Genomic DNA, 15,160 nt, shown 5'->3' with positions numbered 1-15,160 from the left:
CATTCCTGTTCATTATCATGACATAGTGCAAGCGCACATCAGCCTGTGTGTGAAGTTTTTTTGGGAGGAGGGATTCGGGGGTAGAAACATGAGTCTTTTTTGCACCTTACTGGTTTTTTGTGTTGTGTTGTTATGAATCTTGCACTTTCTTTAGACTTTGTGTTCTAGAATTGATAATGGTAAATGACGTCTTAGAATAACCAACACTCTCTGCCCTTCTCAACAAACCAAGAAGTCAGCAAAGCAAAAACCTTGGTATCAGATGAGTCTCCCACCAATTAATTCATTTTGTCAGGGATATCGGTGCTGTGTTCATTATCCCCCAGAGAGTTCACAGTGTAGAAGTATTTGCGGCTTATTTCTCCAAAGGTAGTGTCAGCTTTTGCAAAGTTGTGCAGATTCTTTTCTTGTTTTCATGTAGTGTAATCGGTATCTTCTTCCTTTTTCTTTTAAAACCTATGAGTCTGGGGGAGGTTGATCTGCTTCATGAGGTCTCGTCTCTTTGTGTAGAAAAGCTAGTGGACAGAAAATATTCATTGTTCCGTTTAAAAAGTATTGTAAGTGAATGCCTGTACTTTCTCTTGCTGTTAAAATGTCCTGTCAGAATTTCTTAAAGCTGTTGGCCTTTCTTCTGAAAAAAAGAAGGTAAGCTTATGCTACACAATGTGGACGATGGAAATACTTCGTAGTGCATTTGTAAATGGATCTTAAATGCAATATGGGATAGTGGACACTTCACAGCCCTAAGTAAACTTCATCCAGGAATGATGAAAGACTGGGATGAGGAGATTTCTAGCATCGTGAAATTGAAATCTTAATGTTTGGAATAATAGGGGATACTCCAGGTAACTGATTGTTACTTTATCGGTGTTCAGAACATGAGAGTAGGTGACTAATTTGATTTGTTCCATCCCAAACAAGCAACAAACCTCACCCTGACTGACCTTAAATCTAAATGAAAAAAGAACAACTTAAAGAAAAAGTAGAAATAAGTACAGTTAATAAAGTTAAGGACGGGAATATTTGAAGTTGATGACTACTGTTTTTGGAAAGTGGATTACATCAAGCAAAACAGATTTTACACTGATAAAATTACAGTTTTTGTTGAGAAAGTTGAACGCTTCCATATTTTCTTCATAAGGTGCCTGATTTAGTTATTACATGACATTGATTTTTAGAACTATGCAGAAATTACATTATGTAATAATAACAATATTGAGTTTCTGCACAATAAGTGAATTAACTGGCTAACTCGTAATGTCTAAAGCAGTTGTTGGGTGTTACCACAGCATGGGTCACAAGTGGGTGTTCTGCTAGGACACAGTTCAGTGTGTGGAAGCAGATGTTGAATTTCTATGGACGACGTGCAAGTTGGCAGTTTTCAGGGCCGCTTTGACAAGCTGGCCTCATTTGCATGAAATGTGTTTTAGTATGGCTAAATGCAAAATTATAAGTAGAAGAATAAATAAAAGGCACTGTGGAGGGGATTTGGAAGTTCAGCTGAGCAAGTAAACCAGTGTGACCCTCAGGAACAGCATGTGTGTGCGCTGGAGGCCTTGGAACGTGAATAGTACAGTGATAAACAGGAGAGGACTTCTTCTGGATGCAGTATTGGGAGGAATTCTGGGCTGAAGAGTTCTGTCAGCTGCATTTTGAATGCAAAAATCAAGAATGCAAAGAGGAGCCACATCCAAAGGACGGTTCAAAGGCAGGAAGATAGGCTTCATCCTGCGCTCTGCCTCTTGTTTAAGAGAAGGTTGAGATATGACTCAATTTACAGTATGTACCTCCTTAACACAGAACATGCCAAATCTGAAGAGTGCAACAGTAAACACAGCAAGAACCTGAGTTAAACAAATAGGACCTAAATAGGAGCTGAAGGGACAAATCAGGCCTAAAGTTCACAATGTTCCACTGGTTAATTGGCCTCACTGTTAACATTGTCGCTGGAATGCGATGAAATCTCTTAATTCTTGATGTTTTCAGATTAGGACTGGGATGCGTTTTGGAAAGTTACTGTAGTCGCATGGAAATTGTTCAGCTGAGAATGGCGTTGGTTCTGTAGAAAGCAGTCCTGCTCATTGTACGCGATTTGGTGTGGTTGATCTGTGACCGTGTGTTCTAGTGACAGCGTAAGGTGAATTCCCACCTGAGCACTCACCGTACGACACACTTATTTTCCAGGTTGAGTGTTTTTCTGAACACTCGAGCTGCACAGTCCGTTTGTTTTGTGTAGGTGTGCACTAGAAATAGGCAGAGCTTTTGTTTGAGCTCTTTAGAGTTGCTTTAGCTTTGTTCCTCTCTTAAGCCATGGGGTTCACTCCATTTCAAGAGATGGGGGCAGCTCTAGGGCAGTCCTGAGAATTCCTTAAAAAATGCAGTTCTAATTAATGCTCTGTTTGACTCAACAGTTCTGCAAATCAAGTCTATTTTCTGTGAGAAGTCTGTGTTGTTGTCGCTGTTAAGAGTTTCAGCAGTGCACATTTAATGAATCGATATGTATGTTCTGCCACTGTGCTTTTATTTTTTCCTGATAGTTTGCCCACTGACCTTTTGTGGTGGGCGTTTTCCTTAACTTTGTTTCAAAAGAAAGGAATCCAGATAGAGCTAGCTGAGATGCTGGCTAATCCGGAGCTTGTGTTTACACAAAGGCTATAAAAATATGCCAGTTGTGGCAATCCACGTTCTTTTTTTTCAGCCTGAACATGAGTGATTTTCCTGGGATGGTCTTGGTCAGAGATGTTCTTCAGCCTGACTGATAATCGGACATGTTTCTCGGTTTTCTGAGTTGAGGCATGCCCGTTCTAGTCTCCAGGGCAGTGCTCAAGGAAGTTGGCTCATTTTAGGTGTCACATTAGTGCTGTGGAGTTCCTGTGCTTGCAGGGGGAGGAGGGAGTGTCTGTCCCTTGTAAGCTAAGCAAGAGCATCCCCTATAGCACAAGGCAGACAATTAGCTCATGGGGATAGGGGTTCCTTCACTTTTCCTTTTGTGAACTGGGGCTTTTTTTTGTTCCACTCAAGTGGAAACTGTTTTTTCTTTGCAATCTGCTCATTAACTTTTACATTTTATTTCAGTAAATGCTGTCTTCTGTGCACAAAGTGTATCTTCCTCTCAATCACTTTGATTCACCTCTGTAAGTGGGGGGAGAAAGTGCTTCAGAGTTTTCTGCTTATCACACTCCTCATATCAAGAAATATGCTTTCAGCATATCTGAATATTTTAAACAGTCTTTCTAAATCTAATTTCAAATCGGGGTAAAGCTACAAAAGAAACTGACAATCTGAGCTGTTGCAATAGTGCTAAAAATACTATTTCCTCTCAATGCTTGTTCTTTGTGTTTTTTGATGGCTATTAAAATCTAAAGGTGGTTGGAAATGAACTATTTCCAGAGCTTATCACAGTGTGAAAAACAAATCTGAGGTCTAGCAATAGAACAGTTCTGTTTCTTGGTGAATATAGTGACCGTTCCTGGCTGGGAGGTGGCTTTAAGGTGAAGCTAATTTTAACATGTAAAAGTACACATTATACACAAATGGCAGTTTGCAAATGGAGCAGGAATTAATTTCGTTACAGTGAATTAGTTTTCTTTTCATGACTGATGTTCGCAGGAGTGTAGGAGCCTTTTGGTGCATGCAGATTTGTGCTTTACCATTGCAGTTAAAAACGCACAGAGGTGTGGGTGTATTTAACTCCTCTAATTCATTGAACTGGGACCATGCAAACTCTTGAGTCTGTGGCCCAGCTATTTACATGGTTGTAAAAAAAAATAGGAATGCCTGAGACTGGCTCAGCTACGTGCTCTCTTCAGCATGGTTCAGGCTGTGTGTCCTGTCCCTTTTCTGTTCCTTCCAGTTTTGTGATGTTTCTTTGCTCCTTTCCTCCAGTCTCCCAGGAGGCTTAGCCTCTAGTTATGGTGTTCTTGAAGTAATTTCATGTACTTAAAAACTTAATTATCTCTAATTGGATTGTCCAAATATGCAGGGAAACAACATAGTGTCTTAGACCCGCTACCACTTGGGAGAGTTTTGCCCAAACACCTCAAAACTAATATCATGCATCACTGACCGTTCAGTTGCTATCATGGTTTTTGTTTTATTACTTAATAGCAATGGGAATATTTATTAATAGAAATACTAATGCAGAATGTTGTACATGCGTTGTCATTACCAAGATGGTCCCTACCCCTCTGAATTCGCAGTTTAAATAGATGAGTCGGGGAGGGAGGGGAACCAGATGCCTGGAGGGGATGTACTCGCCCAAGGATTAGACAGCAGAGCAGTGGCGGAAGGAGGAATAAGATCCAGCCTGACTAAATTCCTAACCTTGTGTGTCTTCCGCTGAGCTGGGCTACATCTCCTGTCAACAGCACCCCTGAATGGCAACAAATTAAGAGTGAAATACCTGCTTCAGCTTCTGCTTCCCAGTCCAAATCACAGCAGCGATGTTACATTTAACGTTCTGTGAGTCTGAATATTACCAGGATTTTATTCAGTTCTTCTAGTGTCAGGCTATTAGTAGCTGACTGCAGGCAGAGCAGTGTGTAGTCTGAAGCAGCCGCAGCTTGCAGGAGGGAGCAGTCGAATCGATATTTCAGGGGAATGGATCTGTGTCAGACAGGATGTCTAGGACACCTCAGGAATGCACGTTGCCATGAAGCTGAGCATAACAAGTGTTAGGGACTAGATTTTGTGCAGCGTTACACTTGCAGTATTATTCTAATGGGAAATAACGTTCTTATTTAGCTTTTTGTGGAGCTATTTCTTTTAAAACATTGACCTCATCAGCTCAGGTCAAATTAACTGTTCTTCATTACTGCCTTCTCCTACAATATTGCTTCCTGTGCAAACAACTGCTCAGCGGCTACTCCTGTTTTCAGTCTGTTTCTTTTATAGCTTGTGGAGCAATTATCCAAAATCCTGTTCCAAACACAAAAAAGTCTGTCAAAATACCTTTTTAATCAACTGTGCTCCTTCAAAGTACCTTAGACACATGCCAGGTACTCTGAGGTAAGTGAAGTGCCTGTCGCACCATGGTTTAGACTACAACTAGTCTGCAGCTCCCAAGAGTGCTTTGCCACTGCGCCTGTGTGACCGGGAACTGTTTCAGCCTTCCAGCCTTGCTTTGCCAGTTCTTACTGCTCTGGTTCCATTTGTTTGTTGCTTTTGGTGTGGTGTGTTTTGGTGTGTGGGTTTTGTTTGATTGGGATTTTTTAAAGTGCTTTTAGTATTTGCCTAAAGTTAATAAATAAATAAATTAAGCCTATTTCCTTCCTTCACTGTTAGCTCAGCTGGTTTATCTTCATGCTGAAACACTTCACGTGGAATTGATTTCTTTGAGATTGGTGTTTTGTTTTTAATCTTCATTTGGCTCGTATTACGCACATTTCTTTTTTGCAGCTGGGTGGAATATTTCCTTTTTCACAACACTTCGTAGTTTAGAATCGCAACAAAATCACAACACTTGTTTTTGGAGGAAGCAGCGTGTTTAGGCATATAGATCCTCTCAGAACACGTGTAGTTGTTTTAGAGAGCATGCATGTAAAGGTAAAAGTTTCAGTACCACTGAGCATTATCTAGACCTCCAGCAGGAGTCTGGCTGAATCCATACTAGGTGGCTACTGAATTGCCCTTGCAGGCTTGGTGTCTGTGTGTGTGATGGCTGTATTCCAGCTCAGTGCTCAGACACCCTGCTCTGGGTGTCCGTCCCGTGAAGCAGAGTCCTGTTGCAGAGGAAACCCCAGTGTGCTGGTTAGAGGGGAGCCTCAGCGCTTTCCAGCAGGTCTCTGGGTGGATATGCGCAGAAAACCAGGTTTCTGGCCAAGCAGCTTCCCTGGAGCAGAGATTTATGGGGGTTGTGTGTCTGGAGAGCAGGTGCATGTAGCCCTGTAACACCAACTCTGCTGGAGGGATTCTGCAGTTGCTAAGCACCTTCTCACTATTCCTAGTAAGAATATGTATTGCCTCTTGCTTTAGCTTTGGATTTTTGTTGTCAGTAACAGTATCTCATTTTTAGCAATGAGCATTGCTTCGATCCGCAGAGGATACCTATTTCTGAAAAGAAAGAAAGGGGAAAAGAAGTTGAGGCTGCTGGATCTCCACCATCTCTAACACTATGTGGATATGGAATTCAAATATGTGAACTAAGGAACACCAACAATGCTGGATGGTAGAATTCAGGTTAGGGCTAACATGCTTGATTTTAAACAGCAGTATAGCGTCCTGTGGCCCGCATAGTCTTGCTTAAATCTTACAGGATTATTTATACAGTATACCTGCAACTTCCCAGTAGCGTGATGGAGAATTGTTAGCAGTAGTAAATGTATTTGTCATATTAATCTCTAGCCCTCTCATTTAAATAAAGATGTTTTGTTAGAGTCAAGCACATGCATGCAGAACTGTGCTTAAAGTTTTTGAACCCTGGTTTTGAAGTGTTTGCCAGATAAACTCTATTTAAGTGATCTATTATCAGAATGCTTCCTGCACACTCCAGCCCACAGACTGAAGTCTAAAACATTTAATTGGGTTCTGGCCTTACTAAGTAATTACTACTATATCAAAATGTGCAAACATTAAGCATGTTAAGCTGACAATAAATTTATTTCCTAATGTAGGCTAGAAATGTTTTTTGGGTTGAAAAAACAAGAGTAACTGATAGTATTTGTTACTTTCCCTCCCCTCATTTACACAATGCTGGCCTTGGAAAAGGAGGTTGGGTTTTTAAAATGCAGTTCTACACCTCCCCGTATCTCTTTGCAGGATTTCTGTCTGGAATGCCTTAGGAAAGATGCCATAGTCAAAATCAAACTGTTTGGTGGACAGACATAATCGGAACTGCTTGACGTGATTCTGTTTTATGGTTGCGCTCTCTTATACACCTCTGTTAGAATAAATATTTGCTCATTTGCTTTAAGGCTCCTTCACGTGGCTAAATCAGCACATGTTTATATACACATTAGTATAAATACAAATTAGGCCCGTAAGTTTGCACAGCTGTAATGACTGGAATTTAGTAAATGAAATAGTGCCAACACTGTTAATTGTACAGGAGCGAACAGCAAGACCTATGTGCTGCTTAGTAAAGAGGCTGCGGCCGGCAGTGGAGCAGATCAGCTCTTTACCTGTCACTTTTTAGAGTGGAACTGCTCTGAGGGTTTTGGTGGGTGGTGGGTTTTTTTAATTATTTTTTAATTTAAAACGCTTATCCGTTTGGGCTTTTTAATCTCTTGTTTGATGTATGGAGTTGCCCAAGAGCTGCTTTGCCTGACTCTTTACCACCAAATTTCAGAAGTACCTCTGTATCACACAGTGTGTCGTTTTGGTCCCGTGAAAAGATGCGGCACAGGACAAGGCTCGTAGAGAGAAGGCTGCCGGAAGCGTTCAGCCAGGCTGTCATCTGCTCCCCTCCCATATGGGAGCAAGCATTGGGACAGAGCAGCAGGAACTAGGCTTTAGGTCCTAATGCAGGATGCCCAAGGTCCATCCTAAGGAACAGCCAGACCTGCCACTAGCTATGATAGCACAAAGACACATTGTAAAGTGATCTAAGGAAAATGCCATTTAAACCACCCTGAGATGTTCTTATTTCTGAGTCTTATAACTCCAAATATGTATTGCTTGAGTAGGTGTTACTGTGAGCAATAAGGAGAGATCTGGCTGAAAGAAAGAAGGTGGCTGAGAGGAGAGGCCAAAAAAACAGCTGGCAGGGAAATAAAGAATAATAAAAAATTTCTCAATCATTGTTTGTTTTGGAAAGATCATGCTTTAAGCACATGGAAATACTTTACACATTTGAGAAGTGCTGACTTCCTACATGCCTTGTGAAGGAACAGCAAATCATTCATATAATGTAAACACATTTATAGATTGTTCCAATATAACTTTTTTCGGTGCTGCTGTTCTTCTTAACAAGATACGATTTAGTGCATACATGCTCTTTTTGATGCTCCGCTTTGGCCAAGAGTTGCAAACATCATAAATGCTAAATATTGGAGTTTGTGCTCGATGAGCAGTGCAACATTATTGAACCACATTTTTAATGCAAGAAGTTGTTAAATGGTGCTGCCTGATGCACTGTTTAAAAGTAAACATACCAGAAAGTAGTGCTGGGGTGAAGCAGAAATAAATAGCCTGTCTGAAAGTGTGAGTATAAGCGGTCTCATTATGTCCTGATAGAGATGATGTAAAAAAATGAGAGCGGACAAAGTTCCTCTGTAAGGGTGGAATTTCAAGTCAGGGAAGAAAAATTAATAAAATGAAAAGCTTTGATGCCAAGATTGCAGTGGGTGTTTGTGGAATTGTATAAACATACTGCTGGGCGGGGGGCTGGAGAGGTCATGGGGTCCTTCCCCCCGCTGTGAGGCAGAGTCAGGGGTGCTTCATGACAGGTACCTGACTAACCTGTTCTTAAAGACTTCTGGAGATGGAGACCCTGCAGCCTCCCACGCAGCCGCTGGTAGCATTTAGTGCCCTTGTTTTTACATTTTAGGGGAAATTTTAACTGTGTATTTCCTTGACTCAAAAGTCCATTTTTTGTTTAGGTAGGTGCCAAAAGCAGGTTATTCTCTGCCTCTTGTAAGAACTTTTCTGTGTACTTGAAGGTGACTTTGTAAAGATGACTTCACAGAACTGAATAGTTTAGATCTTAAAAAAAAAAAAAGTACTTCAGATGTCTTGTTACTTAATAATAAAAAGCATTTCTGCAGGTATCTCCACCCTACAGTCTAGATGTGAAATGACATTCATCAGCTGAGAAGAGGACTCCTTAGAGAGGAGAATTCTTGGAGAGAGCAGTAAGAACCCTTAATTGTAGTAAGAGCAGTGAAGGATTTGAAGCTGTTTAGACAAGCTAAAGGAGTACATTTTTGTACGTGCATAGAAAAATGTGTGCTCCTTCTGCCGTGATCTATCTTGGCACTTGTCTGCATTTGTGAGAACACTGCATATTTTCTTCTAATCCTTTCTTCTGTTGCTGCTGGTCAAAGTGGTTTTGTGTCGTTCTTTCATCTTCTCTATTGTTTACCTGGAGGAGAGCTGGTGACCTGGAATGGCAGAGCTGGGTTAATGGCCTCGTAGATTCCTCTGAGTCAGCAATCAGTTGGGTTGTGTCTGTTCGTCTGGTTTTGAGAGACTTGCCTGTGAAGCACGTGTGCGAAGTTCTCACAGCCAGGTTTTATTCCTGGTTATTCCATGTCTCAAAGAACTAGAGTCTATTTGCTGATGTTGTAGAGTATTTTGACCTTGCAGCAGAGTTATAAGATCTCCCATATGCCCATATTTTCTTCCTTGCCTCTTCAGGGCTTTCTTCTGACAAAGTAAGCACAACTTACATCTGGCTTTTCTGGCCAGATGGAAAATGTCATGCAAGGGAAGGACGAGAGGAATGGTTGTATTGGGAGGTAGTGGCTGGGAAGAAACGGGGCATGGGCAGCCAGCATCAAGAGCTGGCAGCAGCAGCAGTGGTGTCATGGTGGAGCATGGGGGGGTTGTGGGGTGGGGAAGTGTAGAGCAGCAGATGAGACGGATGGAGGAGGAGGTGAGGTGCTTTGGAAGGAACATGGAGAGACATGAAGCCATCACTCTGAGGGGCAGATTTGGGACAGTTCGGCAGAAAGGTGGGAGTGGGTGGGGCAGGGGAGTTTCTAGGCTGAGGGACTTCTGCATAGGTTTAGGAATTATAGGAGAGCTCTGGGACAGAAGGATTAGGGAAATCAGGGGTTCTGGTGCTCATCTGTCTGGATCAGCTCCTGTGTAAGAAGTCTGGTCTCCAAGGACAGCAGGGGATGGTGTGTGCGCACTTGGGTGGCTTCAGATGGGATGTTCCCCACCCACACTTGTTAACAAGGTCTCTGGCTGTAGGCAGGGGTGTGCATGTGGGACTTGCGTTTCCCACAGCGTCTTCTGTTTTGCATTAATCTCTGTTACAGGGTACACCAGCCTTACTAATACATTAATTCCCTACAAGGAAAATATCTTCAGCGTGTTGACTGAGGCCATGCTGTGTGTGTGCCTGTACCACCTTTCTGCACCTTAACTCGTGCCTAAGTGAACACAGCAGGTGAATGAATGTTTGCTACGGGGTCTCAGAGGAGTTAACCTCTAAGCTTTAAAATAGCACATTTGTAAATTAAAAATACATTTAAAAATAAAGATGTGTTTCAGAGGAGCTGTTGGGGACCTTAGTTTTCAACAGCCAGTGCTCATCCAAGATGCCCCTGTATTGCGCTATAGGGTACTTATGCAGAAGATGTTTTGGATCAAAGAGACAATGTTTTGTACCAAGGGGACTTCAAAGGTAATCTTCCTCAAGAATGTTTGTTCAGGTGTAGAGGAGGGTGAGAGAAAGGAATGTGGTTCCAGGCAATGGGCATTGGACATCAAAAGGTGAATTTCCCCATATATACCTAGCCTGGACTCAGCGTTTTGGTAAAGGTGTCTCTGGAAAGGAATAGTGACAGTATTGGCTACGACTGGTGAAAGAGAAATTCTCCTCATAAAGAAGTGCCTTGGTCTTGGAAAGTTTGGTTTATCTTTGTTCCTCTTTTTTTTTTTTTTTTTGGGGGGGTGTAAAGAGGAAAAACCTGCATAATGAAGAATTGACTATTTTAGTTCGTTCTGAACGTAGTTGCTACCTGGGTAACTCTTGTATTTTGAGGCAATGGGAGGCTTAGGTGGAGTTTTGACGTGTGTTAGTAGTTCAGCAGAATGTGTGGCAGAGCAGTAAAATGCTCTGCCTCTTGCAGTCCGGATAATAGCATGGTAATGGGTTGTGTTCTATGTGGGCTCTTTCTGAAAAATATAAACCACATAAGAATATTGTGACTACAAAGAAACCTGCTTTGTATCACTTAAGCAAATGCATGTAGTGGCACGGGCAGGAAATGGAAGGACAGAGAGCACATGTGGAACCATCTATCTAAATGAGCTGGATGGGGGCCAGGAAACTGGAACTTGCAACACTCGCAGTGATTAGTAGCAAATGAAGTGATTGCTTTGTGTGAGAATAGTGATTCTTGTATTATTCTGGGACAGTGAGGTAGATCCTGCAGGAGACAAGCGGTACCTTTGAAGGAGATGCATGTGGAATTCGAAAATAGCAGAAGGATAAGAAGGTTGGAGGGGACTGCGTTGTGTCCATGTATATGTGGCTGACATAAAAAAGAAGCCACATACATCCAAGTCTCTATAGAAAGACAGCCAGCTTGAAATGCTTCCTTGAGATAGGCCCTTCGAGTTGAACAGAGTTTGAATAATCGATTAGTAAACATTTGAAGAATTTTCTGCCTCTCCAAAAAGGTGGCAGTTTCTGTGAGAGCATGGTGGTAGTGGCACTGGGAGCGGCAGCATCTCCTCCACTTTCATCTGGAGTGGGATTTGAGCCAGATCGTGACTACAAGTTCAGGAAAGGGATAACCTGTGGAGTTTTATTGTTGGATTTTCCACCAGCCACACACGAACTCTGATATGGGCAGAGTTGCAGGGCTTCGGTGTTGTCTGCTTGACAGAGGAGCTCTTGTCACAGATGTTTGTGACATCTAGATCCTGGTGCTTCAGGTCCATTGGCACTATGTTGGCCATGCCTGCACACCAAGGAGCGTGGTTATTCCCAGTAAAACGTGATTAGGGTTTTCTTTTGTTGTGGAGGGAGAGGAAGAGGGCTTGGCTTGGGAGCTGATGGGAGGATGTGGAGGGGATTGCAGTGGGAGCCTCGTGCTACCTTCATCTGCACCCAGACAATTTTCAGTTACCTTAACCAGCCAGTGGGATGATGCCTTGAGCTTAAATTCCTATGTTAACTTATGTAGGATCTGAAGCCTAGACAGAATTAGCCCAAGGATTTATCTCAAGTCAGACAATTCTAAAATCTGTTTGGAATAAGGGGTAAAAGCCCCAAACCCTTAAGTTGCTGTTTATACTAAAGCTTAACGTTGTATCAGTTTAGTTTCATTGATAGTGTTGTGTACAGCATCTGCTCTATGCTGATTTTTAGCCTGTTTTATGTCTGGCTAGTTAAGTGAATTTGAAATACAAAATTAAATGTGTCACTTTTAAAGTGACAGAAATATTCTTGAAGAGTGCTGTACCTATTTAACTGTTGGTTGCTTTTAAACTCAGTGTAACCAGCTTCAGCTGTGGCTGTGGTGCCAGGTGTAACTTTGGCATCAAGTCTGTTTATCATCCAATTAAAAATCTTTGGAATTTATTATAAAAAAAGGACCCTGAATAAAATATTGGTTGTACCTGGGTTATTTTGTTTGTGATGAAGAACAAAGTGTAAATGTGGCTGTATTGATTTTTATTTACTTTATTTATAAAGAGGCAAAGTACACAGCAACGGCATCTTTTCAAAATGTGAAATTTCTTCTGTAAGAAGAAACTCACTTTAGAACTGAGGATTCTTTGTCTTTATTGTTAAATACAACCCTGTGTGACCATGCTGGTTTACCTGCTACTATCTTCAGCCCACCTCTGTTCCATCTCACTGGTCACATCAGACTTAAAAATGAGGCAGTGGGCTGTGCTGGAGGTAACAAAGCTGGACCTACAGTAAAAACCACGGCTGTGTGTTCTCTTCGGGGAAACCTCTGTCTGCAGCTCTGGAGCTGTGGCAGTGCCGCGTGGACCTGGGAAGGGTGGGAGGAGAGAGAGTGTTTTCTAATATTTTTGTACGGGGAAGTTTTCGCTGTTGGGCGTCCTGTTGTCTTTGATTTTGCTGGCAGAAAAGGAGGAGCAGGAAAGCTAAGGAATGGCCAGCCGAGACTTTTAGGAAGGGGAGAAACAACCATACCTGCCATCTCCCGTGGGTGACAGGGAGAGACACTCACAGCAGTGCTTTATTTGTGCAGTCGGGGCTATGTGCGTGTGCATTGTCAATTGTCCGTGACAGCTGACGCTGGGGGAGGGAGGTTTTGAGGGGGGTGCAGAGATTTAGATCAGCGAATATCTGCTTCAATCAAAATGCTTCATTTCCGGTTAATTCCAAGCGACTATCAGATGAAGCCAGTTTGAACATGACTTTTTAACTGGATTGTCAATGCAGCTTTGGGTGTATTTTTGTTTTTGTTTCCCCACCTTCCCTAACCAGGTGTGTTTTGCTTGAAGGATCAATTAGAAAAGGCGGAGGAATGTGGATAATGTAAATGAATGGGTTACTACTCTGACCACTTTGGCAGATTCATTGAATTTATAGAATCTGCACCTTTCACAATTCTTTTATGCTTTCATATTTTTTTATTCAGTTAATCTGGAATTTAATTTTTTTATTACTTGCATAAGGGCACACAAAGTATCAAGCTAAGGCCATGGAAAATAAATTTCTAAACACTTTCTTTAGTTCTGAAATCTAATTAAAACCCCGCAAGCTTCATAATTCATCATTTTACCATAGGAGTGTATTTCTCATGGAGACAGTCTAATATCCTGCAGCCACTTCATGGCATTACAAAAATAATTAACGGGTCCTTTTAGGGCAGTGCGAATTGCTACAATGTGGAATAATACTGCAGTGTTGTAAGTGAATGGAGTGCTAGGAAACACTAATCCCTCGTGTATAGTAACAGGAAGTATGAATATTACTTATTAATAATAATACAAAACACCTTTACACACATGCTTTTTTTCTGGGTATGTGTGCCTTTTTGTAAACAAGGGTGAATTTTAATTACAGAAAATGGGTGAGAAGCAAGAATGATTTGTGTGATTAAGAAGATCTGTTTATTTAAAAGCCTTCAGAAGTTGTAAGAGATGGAACTTAGCTGTATGTGAGGGATGAATGTTGTGCAATAATGCCCCTTCATTCCCCTTGCATAATAAATCTCCGCAGAGTATTCATCTAAAGGGCTGGATGCCAAAAAGAACAGGTTCGACTTGTCTGTGAGGATTTACACCACAGTAAAATGCACAACTGCTTTTGCAGAGGTCATTGTGAAGGTCACGGAGCCAGTATGCTCCGCTGAATGAGAGCAGCCTGTAACAATGGTGTGCGAGGTTGGACTGGGTGAAATCAATATTTAAAACCTCATGTGAAATGTAGCAATAAGCTGGAATCCTTAAAACACATGACTTGAAAGCATGTACACTTTTTTGCAAGGAGTGAATGGTCTCTTTTCTAGACGTTTGCGTCTCATACCCTCTGCTGAATGTAGCTCCTAGTCAAAATGGAAGAGTTTGCTCCATTCCTGGCAATTAACTTTGAAATAACTTAGCGTGTCTAACAGTTGGAGGGTGTTTATATTAATGATTGCCTCTGGCTGGTTTAAAAAACTTCTCATTGATAGTGAAGCAGATTTAATGACCTGAAGTTTGGCACACTTTTTTCTTTTTTTCTTTTTTTTGCAAATAAGGTCTGAGTTTGACCATAGAGTCACTATGTCTTTAAATAAAAGATGATGATCATTTCAAATGGCAACCAGCCATCAGTGGGGTTTAGTGCAGAGATTAATTAGTGAACTTTGGAATGCGCTACAGCAAATGCAGCTGATTGGCAATAGCATGTGGAGCAGCAACTGGTGGAAAGCTAGTGCTGCTGAGCAGCAGAGGTATTTCCAAAAAGACTTAAGAGTGCTGTGATGTGCTGTGCTTTAAATGGCACCGTACTGATTGCATCAAACCATCCGTTTGCTATTTATGCAGTTTAGTAAATGCGCAGATTAAAGAAATCTGATGTGCTTTTGGAGAGAAAGCAAGTTTTCTCTTTTGTTTTGATGTGATTGGGTGCACCCCAACCAGTGACACCCTTATACGTCCGTTTAGAGAGGACTGTGCTTGGTCTGCAGGGCAGTTTGCCATTTTTTTGAACTAGGAAGACAAATGTCAATGGTCCTGTTGAATGCTGAGAGAGGAATTATTTGACAAAGACGCTGAAGTAAATATGATTAATTGAGTAGCTAGTGCAATAAGCCATTTCTTGGAATTCTAGACAGCTTTAAAAATGATACGGATTACTGAGTAGGTGTGTTTGCGTGAGTTGTAATTGCTTACTGTCTTCCCTTCAAGGTTTTAAATACATGATTAGAGAAATTTGGAAACTTTCTCTGTGAATTAGCTTTCTAAGGATGTTTGATCTGTTTGGTGTGAGTAATGGACCCTGTTACGCGTGGTCCCTAGTGGGACTATTTTCTCAATTTGTGTAGGCCATGAGATTGGGGCCCAGAAGATAAAATTA

At 41.6% G+C, this 15,160-nt stretch overlaps 1 protein-coding gene across 1 annotated transcript in view; it reads left to right on the top strand.

Annotated features, from left to right (window-relative positions):
* MNAT1 (MNAT CDK-activating kinase assembly factor 1) overlaps positions 1-15,160 on the top strand; it is a gene marked incomplete at its 3' end in the record, with an annotated part of 57,981 nt that overhangs the window by 24,203 nt on the left and 18,618 nt on the right. The gene's annotated exons all lie outside the window — the stretch shown is intronic.

Source organism: Buceros rhinoceros, unplaced genomic scaffold (assembly GCF_000710305.1).
Source record: "Buceros rhinoceros silvestris isolate BGI_N320 unplaced genomic scaffold, ASM71030v1 scaffold2972, whole genome shotgun sequence".
NCBI lineage: Eukaryota > Metazoa > Chordata > Aves > Bucerotiformes > Bucerotidae > Buceros > Buceros rhinoceros.
This window is presented reverse-complemented; position numbering and strand designations above follow the sequence as displayed.